Genomic DNA, 11,129 nt, shown 5'->3' on the forward strand with positions numbered 1-11,129 from the left:
TTGAATTTCCCTTTCGATATCTCAATCATAGTAGGATCCCCTTGACTTGTCAAGTTGTAACGATTGTTTTATTTTGGGGTCTCCTTCTCAGTGGTTATTTTCTTCTGGGCAATGTTTAGGCATTGATACATGTTAACCAAATGCATAGAACTTGGAGCTTCATCAGATGCAACATCCTTTTCATCATCTTCATCTTCCGGTTGAACCTTCTCACTGGCATTACAATGATCATTCATCCTTGAATCCACAGATCCCATAACTCAAGTCCAATCTTCACAGGCCTTCTTTGAATGTCGTGCTTGGTGGAACTCATAGAAGCTATCATTTTCAATCAGGTCTGTTTGAAACATAGTGTTTAAAATCTACGCAGATTTATCTGGGTAGCTACTACTACTAACTGATGTCACATTCTTCCTCTGCGCAAAACCGAAAGGTATGTTACACACTATTGTCTCGGTTGTCCATTGCTTGAGTTCTGCTACTTCAGTTGTCAAGGACTTGAGGAGATGAGTAAGGGTCTCAATTTCACTTGTTTCCTTTTCCTTTACCTTACTCATAGTAGTCTGAGACCTCCTACCCATTTCTTTGGAGTCCTTAGTTAGTTCATCATCTACAATGAATCCAATTGCGTGCAAGTCTTTCTCCACATCAATTGCTTCTTGGAAAATTTCGGAAAGTTTTGGTTTCATGGCTCGCTTGACGAACTGCACAATGTTGGTTGATAGTGAAGACGTGTAGTAGTCCACTGTGATGGAGTCATGAGGTTTATTTTCTGTAGTGAACTTGTTCAGTATACGGTTAAACCTCTAGTTAAAGTCTTTCACTTTATCTTTTGGCTCCATCTTGAGACTACCCAATTCTTTCAACAACATGGCTGAGGTTTTGTCATCAACAAATTTCTCAAGGAAGATTCTCTTAAACATCCCCTAGTTATGAATGGAGTTGACATGAAGGTTGCGGTACCATACAACTACTCTGCCATCCAAGGTACATGGAAACAATCTACATGCAACATCATCGTAATGTACCTTGAGTGTCTGCAGATATAGGTAGAACATATCTAGATGATCTTCTGCCTTCACTACTCTGTCAGGGTCATACTTCATTAACAACTTCTTTGTGTGCCTTGGCATCTTGTGCAAGGCACCTTGGAGTGCCAATGGGCCTTGTGTCATCCATTCCATATTTTGATAAGCCATATTGTCTTCTTCTTCATACTTCTCTTCTTGTGTTCAACCTATGAATATGTTGGTTCATCTCCGCCTCTGCCTCCTACATTGCCTTCCCCTCTGTTGCCTCTGCTGAAACCTAAGCCCAAGAGTATATTGTTAACTTCTTCTCCTTGTAGGAAAACACGAGGTTCCTCTTTGTTCTCAACAACTTCTTCGAGCTCTTCAAGAGTGGCAAGGATTACTTCTTCAATAGACGTGACTACCACTGATGTGGGTGTAGTATTTTTCTTCCTCTGTGAAGAAGGAAGATTGTCTACTCCTAGGATCAATACTACATCTTTGGAAAAATGATGGGTGATGGGATGGATAGAGTGAAGGTGATGATATGAAATTTCTTGTTTGGGTCTGGGAGGTGAGGAGTAACCAACTTGAGAGTTGCATGTGGGAGAGAGGGAGTTTGTGTTACTGCCTTAACTAGATGATGTATACGTGGGGTTGAGAAGACATTCATCCATAAACAACTGGTGTCCCTCCTTCTAGTAGCAGAAATGTTGATGATGTTGGACCCATCAACATTTAGGGGATCTCCCTGGTATGAAGTCCCAACTAGACCTCACACCGTTGGTGTAGGATTCCCATCCGATACGATGGCCAAGTTTACATTATCTTAGAGATATACCTTAGTTCTTGTTGTTTAGCACATGAGAGTGCTATGCTTGTAACTTCAAGAAAGCGAGGTGAGCGTGCCTGGTGAGTGCTTAATATAACTCTATGCCTGGGTTCTCTTAATTTCAAAAGCAGGAAGTAAAGTAAGCCTCTTGATGGGAGGGAATAGTCCCAACCCAGGTGTTATCAGGAAAACTAGTGTCTATTCAAAGTTGCTAGTCCCACCAAGATGGTAGCTATCTTAGAAACAAACAAACTAAAGTCACTTGTGTTTTCCTTTACGAGAGATAGATGAGAAAGAAGAAGAGAGTACCAACCTCAGTCTTTCACTTGGCTCCTTACTTGTTTCCTTTCCCCTTTGACAGAATCTCGCCACTCCTTTCTTACTTGTCCCACTTCAAAGAGCACCTGTAGAGTCAAAGCAACATAATACCATCAAAGCATAGAGATCTATCACTGTAAACAATATATTATCAGATATATATTGACCATACAAATGCATATATCAACACAATATTCAAAGATACACAAGAATATGGAGGAAAACTCAAATAGCTTTATTGATAGAAGTAGTACAAGAGAGAATTACAACCACTTGGTCTGATCCAGTGCCATCCTCCCAGCATGAAAACCCTCTTCACCTCATACAAAGCAAGATCACCCAATAATTTCTTTTAAGAGAAACCAACAACACTTCCTTGCAAATTACAAAATTCTAGCCTTTGGATATCTGGGATGAGGGATCCATATATAGATGTTTGCAGCGGGGTGAGTCATCTTCTAGGATTTTGATTAGTGCCATCTCTCTGATAGTTCTTGGTTCCACTTGGAGATTTCATGATCTCTTACTCATCCTTGGGTGAATTCATAGAGGCAAGTGTCAAATGAGCAGCTTCTAGAAGATTCTTAGGGTCTCCACCTAGCAAACTGCTTGTGCCATTTGTCTGCTCTCACTCATCGCACCGTATAGAAGGGCTTTCCAGTATGCATTGCACTTTTTACATGTGGCAGGTGAGATGCATCGCACCCTTAGCACTGGGCAGTCTGTATAGTCCTCCTTTGACCAGTTCTGAGTAATTTTTCATGGAGAATTTCTGGGAGATGATGTAATCAGCTGACCTTGCTCCTTTAGGGTATGAAACAACACTTTTAGGGCTTAGAATACCTTGGTTTATGGACATATATGATTGGGGTTGCAATGCCCAAATATGTCTATAATAGTTGCCCCCTGAAGCATGAGGTCGTAAATATTTTTGATGTCAAGTGAAATTATTTATAATGAGGATCCGAGGTTTTTCGAATTGGAAGGTGACCTGTAATAAGATACAATACAATACATTATATTCATAATATTTTCATGATCTAGCTAAGGTAGGCATTCCCATGCTCAGCTTGATAAATTCATTTTCATGTACATAGGACAGACAACTGTCTGTGTGCAGACTGATGATTCTGGTAGAGCCATCATCCCTTAGTTTGGATGATTATCTGTGCAGCAATGATGTACATTTGATGTCTTTATTTTTCTGAATATATCGTAGCCTGGATGGATGAAACTAGATCCAGGGTCTTCAAAACTTGTTCAATCTTTGCCCGAAAGTACAAGTCAGTCCATGTGGAAAGATGTTCTAATGTCAAACATGGAAAGACATCGCCTGATTACCAGCCAATGATTAAGTTGTTAACAGGCATGAAAGGAATCACCGATGATGATGATGACCCTCAAGGTACTGCAGTACAATTCACGTGGTGAAAATACATGAGTCGATGTCAAACATGACACAAAATCTTTCGATCGAAGGCCATTAATGTAAACCTATTGCCAGAAGTGAGAAACTTGCCATTGAGGCATGCAAGCTTCAAGTACTGAAAGGGTTGTTCCTAGGTCGACTTCTTGGATAATGAGCTGATGTAAACAAGAAGTGACCCGTCATAGGAGGGCATTAATGAATCCCACATCTACGACACGAAATAGAGCAAATGATTTTGTGGAGGTGAAAACGATCTGATGATACAAGGTTCAGGGTGGCGGTCATGAAAGAATGAAGCCTGAAGGTATTGCAGCGGATGAGACACAAGCTGGGTAGGTGAATTCTCTGAGCGACATCTCTTGAACATATCGGCGACACTAAAATGGATTGGTAGTGTTAACCCCAAAAGTGGATGGTATGGTGGACCAATGTTGATATGACCGGTGAATGGAATAACCCAACCTGACTCAATCATGGCAATGGAGTGAAAGTGTCATGTTCAAGAGCGACCTGCTACCAATAAAGTTTCTTCAAGTTTTCTTCCCAATTTTCCCCAGTCATTTCTGACCAGTACCTCTTTATTTTTGTCAAATTTGAGGAGGATAACATATGCTTGTTCTATAATTTTCCCTTCGGGCAAACCCATCTCTATATTTTAACGAGCCTAGCGACAGTGAGACTTTCTCTTGTCTGAATGGACAAGTTTGTTGCTGTTTTTTTAATGAGTTTAACAACAAGGATAACTCGGTTCTTTTCAATTTTAGAGAGTCTAAAAAGAGATATAAAGGAAACTCCAATATTCCTTTTTCGTAATATAATCCCTTAAGTCCAAAAAAGTATAAAACAATGCAAAAGGGATGACTTTTCAATAGTTTTAATGAGCCGAACAAGACAAATGCTCGATCTTTTTGTGTAATAATCCCTCAGGTCCAAAAAGATTAAAATCTAGAGGAGGGATGGCACTTCCAATCACTTTAACGAGCTGGAGAGGCCAATTGCTCGACAATCTTTTCATATTTTACGAGTCAGATTAAAAGAGCTTAAAGGAGACTCATTTTTTGAGGAACGAGTGATGTTTTTGGATAGCAGTTGGTTCCAGGTAATGTTTGGAACTTTTCAATCACGACAGTGTAAAGAAGGTGGCTAATGGGATCACTTGTTGCAGCTGTTCCTCAAAAGGGGTAAACAATCAAACGGAGGCGTATGATCAACTAAAAAAGAGTGGGGATGATAGTAAGAACATGACCAAGGCTCAAAAGCTGATGATAATGCATTTGCAATGGTTATTTACCGGAGGTGGGTTCATTTTTTAATGAGCTTAAACTCTGGTGGAACATATGCTCATTGCTGGGTTTAATTTTTAACGAGCTTGAACTTTGCGTAAAACTGCTCGTGGCTAGGTTTATTTTTTAACGAGCTTGAACTTTGCAGAAACATTGCTCGTGGGTTTGCATGCCCCCAGCATGATGAAAAGGAGAGTCTCTTGTAACCAGATGGAAATCACTGCGGTGAAGCAAGATGGCTTCGTCCAGAATAGACAAAGGTGAATGGTGTGACAGACCAATCACATAACCTACAAGGAAAATTATCTTTACAACTAGCTGCATGCCCCCCAAGCTTCATTACATTCACCAGACTACTCATGGAAATTAGGTGGATGGAATGACGGTTCAAGAGGTACCAATTTTGCTCGGAATCCACTCTATTTACAGTATTTGATAGAAAACAAAACACTAAAGGATGGTTAAGGTCTCTGGAATAATCTTCGTGGTAATCCAGAAGATGGGAACGATGGTGATAATCTTCCCATGGTGCCTCTCCTATCATCATTGACTGAATGATTCCTTCATCTGTAAAATGTACATGCGACCAAGGATCTGAAGAGGTGCCATATTCATTAGACCTATCTATCCAAACACTTGATGAGCATTGACTTGGGTTTGCTCCCCCAGGCCAAGAAAATTGATTGCTACAATATTTCTAAAATGGCGATGATCCATGTTGTCAAAATGTTCAGGAATCTTCTGAATCTTTTAGATATAGAATATATCATATTGCAGGTTTCCACCGTGGCCACTTCTACCAGATTATTTGGAGGCGGTAGGGAAAAAGTACCCATTAAAGTAGGGTCTTTTAGGAGGCCTACTCTGATATTTTGAAGCGAATGAGAGCTTCCATGGATCATCAGAATGCTTCCCATAACTTGTGAACTGTTGGGGAGGAAGGTATGTTGGTCAACGATTGTAATTCCTCATTGAAAAGGAAACATAGTCTTTCTAAAGTATGTTGACACAACAACAACCATAGCATAAATCAAGGGCCTTCCCAGTAGGATGTTGTAATCGAGGTTTCCATTGATAACTTCAACATCAATTTCTATTGTTTTTCCCCCGAGTTCAACTTGCAAGTTACTTAAAATCCCGTACGGGGTGTATGTCCATCCATCGAATGCTTTTAATGTCGTCGATGATCGCGACAAGGGTGGTGAGCCTAATGTTTTCCAGCAACTCATTGACATAATGCATGTAGATGCCCCCTCATCAATAATTGTTCGATGAACAATTTTGTTGAGGGCTTTAACTTGGATGAGGAAAGTGAGTTGAGATGATAACTGGGGTTCATATCCTTTATGATTAAAGGCCACAAGATTGGAATCCCCTGGGTCAATCCCACCTTTTGTTGATAATAGAGCCTGCTTTTGGGAGGGACAATTTTGCAGTACTTCAAGTGTCGACATAGCGGACGGCGATTGGGCCAGATCCTCTACTATATTATAATTCTGTACTGCTTTGGCATGAGGATTAAATGTTGATTTGTGTACTACTCACTTTGGTGGCTTTATCGTTAGCTCAAGAATGATGGGTGACACAACTTGGGTCGAAGTTGTTGTCAAACTACTAGGTTGATCAATAGCCTTGTTGTTCGACAACTGTGGATTCCCGTAATATTTATTCCTTGTCAATATCAAAGCATCATTTTGCTGTTTTGAAATGGAAAACATAAGCACTAGGGATGGGGAAGCATTGTCGCTCGCAACTAGATTGGTTCCTGGGTTTGGAATTGGATCAATCAATATGGCTGAGGTTTTTGAGTTCTTGAAGAATTTTTTAATCTCAGCTTTATGTGGATAGTCTTTCATCCAATGATCCTCATCGCATATGAAGCATGGATGACCTGTTTTCTTTTGCCCAGAAGGGTTTGCATAAGATTTTTTAGGAGATGAATCATTTTTCTTCTTCTTTTTCCCTTTCTTTTTATTCTTGTCTCCTGGTTGCTTCGGTTCTTTGCCTTTGTCAGTCGACATGACATTAACATCCGAGGCGAGAAGTTCTTCATTTCACATGGCATTAACCTCCGAGGTGAGAAGTTCTTCATTTTCATTTTGACTAGAAACCTTACAGGCTTTTTTTAATGTAGCCTTTGTGGTTTTCATGCTAGTCGTACCTATCACGCCATCACTAGCATGAGAGTCTTTGTTTGATTTAGGAGGAGGAGGAACAGAAAACTCTGGTCTAGGAGCATCTGGGATTTTGTCGTAGAGCATGCCAGACTGAGTATAGATCAAGTCTAGATATTGTGCACGAGCAATGAATTTCTCTTCAGTGATGACCCCTCCCTTAGCCACATCTTCTGTAATAGAAGGTAACAATGACTTAATAAACCATTCAGCTAGTAGCTGATCAGGAACATATGTTTTTACCATTCTATGATGACAATGCCACTCATGAATATGATTAGATATGTGAGTGGCTATCATCTGCTTGAAATTGGTAAGAAGCTTTGTTCCTGTTTCATACCTTATTGGTAACTAAAAATGGGTTAAAAAGGTGGTGGCAAGGGCATTGAAGTTATCGAATGAAGCTCTAGGAAATTCGATGTACCACTTTGCTGCCAGACCGGTTAACATTCGCTGAAAAAGGTGAAGCCTAATTGAATCATCATTTAGAGTGTTGGAAAAACACCACAGATGAAAGGTCATCACATGATTCGATGGATCTTGACTCGGATTTCCATTGAATTTAGGAATATTTGACGAAAGTTTATGAGGAATTGCCAGCCACCAAGGGGAATAAGCAATTGGATCATTTGTTAGCTGATTTAGATCTGGTAACTCTAAAGTTGCCATGAAGGGAAACTATTGATTCAGGTTTGGTGAAGCATACCCAGGATAATATGGAATTGCCTGAGCAGTGGGTCTTTGCATACTAGCATAATATATTTGATGTTGATAACTTTGATAAGGTTGAGTCGCCATTTTGTTATCGGGAAAACTAGTGTCTATTTAGAACTGCTAGTCCCACCAAGACATGTAGCTATCTTAGAAACAAACAAACTAAAGTCACTTGTGTTTTCCTTTACGAGAGATAGATGAGAAAGAAGCAGAGAGTACCAACCTCAGTCTTTCGCTTGGCTCCTTTCTTGTTTTCTTCCCCCTTTGACAGAATCTCGCCACTCCTTCCTTACTTGTCCCGCTTCAAAGAGCATATGTAGAGTCAAAGCAACATAATACCATCAAAGCATAGAGATCTATCACTGTAAACAATATAGGATCAGATATATATTGACCATACAAATGCATATATCAACACAATATTCAAAGATACACAAGAATATGGAGGAAAAATCAAATAGCTTTATTGATAGAAGTAGTAGAAGAGAGAATTACAACCACTTGATCTAACCTAGCACCATCCTCCTAGCATGAAATCCCTCTTCACCTCATACAAAGCAAGATCACCCAACAATGTCTTCAAAGAGAAACCAATAACACTTCCTTGCAAATTACAAAATTCCAGCCTTTAGATCTTTGGGATGAGGGATCCATATATAGATGTTTACAGGGGGGTGAGTCAACTTATGGGATTTTGATTAGTGTCATATCTCTAATAGTTATTGGTTCCACTTGGAGATTTCATGATCTCTTACTCATCCTTGGGCGAATTCAAAGAGGCAAGTGTCAAATGAGCAGCTTCTAGAAGATTCTTAGGGTCTCCAACTAGCAAACTGCTTGTTCCATTTGTTTGCTCTCACTCATCGCTCCCTACAAAAGGGCTTTCCAGTATGCATCGCACTTTTTTCATGTGGCAGGTGAAATGCATCACACCCTTAGCACTGGGCAGTCTGTATGGTCCTGCTTTGACCAGTTCTGAGTAATTTTTCATGGAGAATTTCTGGGAGATGATGTAATCAGCTGACCTTGCGCCTTTAGGGTATGAAACAACACTTTTAGGGGCTTAGAAGCCCTTGGTTTATGGACATATATGATTGGGGTTGCAGTGCCAAAATATGTCTATAACACCAGGAATAAACACACATAAACAACAACAACAGTCTTTCAAGCATCCCAAGGAATAGTCCACAGAATATGCGGCAGTCGTGAAAACCAATGTTCAAGGAAGAATGCGTACACGGTCTAGAGAAGTAGTCCACATAGGGCGACGATCATTAAAACCAAGAAAACACAAAGATGGCATGTCTAATGTTCGATGGAGTAGTCCACATGGATGGGACAACAGTGATAAACAATACAACACATCTTCAACAATATGAGTACTAAAATAACAAAAGTAGTTCAACTATCTTAGTACATGTTACGCAAACAGGCATTACAAACATTTAAAGAATAGTCTTACAAATGGATACAAAACATGCGTGAAAATGTGCTAGCCTGAGATAGGCTTCTGAATTAAGAAAAATATCCAAGACACATATGAACACCATACATCACTAGTCACAGTAGTGGGAAGTTGGATCCACTGCTCGCTCCTCAAGAACAAACTACAAACTCTCAAGGCTATATAGGAGGAGCCAAAGTGAAAATTCCTTTTCTCATACAATGAGGGGGTATATATAGCCAAGGGGGGATAACTAACCCTTGTGACTCTTCGACTTCCCTCATCACCGTTTGAATTCCTATGACTATTCAAATTTACATGACTCTTCAAATTCATATGTGGGTATCTTGGACTTCCACTTTAAACTTCATTGATTACAACTAGTATGGCCCATAGTAGTGATGTGACCGAGACAACTCATAACACAACTCGACATGATACTGCTAACATGTACTAGCTAGTTGTGGTGTCCATGTTGAGCTACTATGCTACTGAGTGATGGTATAATATCAGTGTAACATGTCTTCACCTCTGCATGGAAAGGTGCATGGGGTCTTTGATGGGCTTGGTATTTGCTTGATGGAGCATGTGTATGTGTCCCTTTCGCTCACTGCTCAATGTGCTTTGTGCGTTCATTCAATTACGAGCAAGTCTTCTAGCGTGCACCTCTTCTCCATCCCATTCATCGTCAAACAATGTTTCATCGATGTACCTGTTCCTGCAATCACTCATGACGAGACGACATCAAATGAAAAAATCTCCTAGTATAACATGATGCATTGTTTTTTGTTTCGTTGCAGGTGCCCAGGAGTGGGACAAGGCACTGATACTATGGAGAGCGAAGCTAAGGTCGAGAGGCAAGGTTGCAGAGCACTATTAGGAAAAACTACGCAGATGTCACTGGGAGGAATATTTGTGCAATCTGGGATAGCAGTGATAGTTGTGGGGCAAAACCCGGATGGGAGGTAGAATTGCGTAGTTTATGGGAGGAAGACCAGGCAGCATGTTAGGGAACTAGTGGGCCAATTTGCGCAATTTTCAAGGGGAGCACTAGGCAAGTCATCCAACTAGGATCTGTGCAGTTTCTATGGGGAAGACAATGCGGGCAGAAGGAAGCACTCATAGGAAAATATGTGTAGTTTTTCAGAGGAGGGAAAGATCGAGATGCAGGAGATGCTGATCAACATTGCACAACTCTGGGACACAGTATAGGCCCAAACATAATTGCACAATTTCTAGGTTGATTACAAGCAGGGCAGAAGGGCAGGTGATAGACAAATCTGTGCAATTTTCTGAGGCAGAACAGAGCAGGCCAACAGGGAATCCTACCTCTAAGATCTACACAATTTCTCAGGATACTGTAGAGACAAGAAACAAAGGCTTGTCCCACATGTCTGCACAATTTCTGTAAGCAGTGTAGGGCAGTCAAACTAGACAATTTTTGTGTAATTTGGAGATCAGTGTATCCCTAGGTCATAGCTCAAGTCATTTTTCCTGGTTGACCAGTGGGAGGCTTGATGGGAGATCTTGCAGGAATCACAGATTAGATCGGGTTATGGCATAACTTTTGCGCAGTTATGGGAGATAGTCAGCTAGCTCATTTCTAGAATTATGTAGTTTAGGCTACCTAGAGGACCACCTCAAGCTCTGTGTAGTTTTGGGCAGTAGTGCAAGGTCACTAAGATCAGTGTCTGGTTGAAGGAAGGTTGTTCGGTCGAAATTTTTTTAGGAAAATGACTAAGTGTGAAAGAAAGTGTACTTTTGCATACATGACAATGTGATCGCACACTTAGAATGACTTGATGACAAGACACCTCAAACCAACAAGACAAACATGCACTTAGTGAGTTTGACTCAAAGGTTAAGAGCGACAAGTGCAATAGTTGAGATATGTCCTCGAACGATTGTGATGACACTTGCACGAC

This window comes from Pinus tabuliformis, chromosome Q, assembly GCF_031772625.1.
Source record: "Pinus tabuliformis cultivar Carrire ecotype Pingquan chromosome Q, CPIR1, whole genome shotgun sequence".
Taxonomy (NCBI): domain Eukaryota; kingdom Viridiplantae; phylum Streptophyta; class Pinopsida; order Pinales; family Pinaceae; genus Pinus; species Pinus tabuliformis.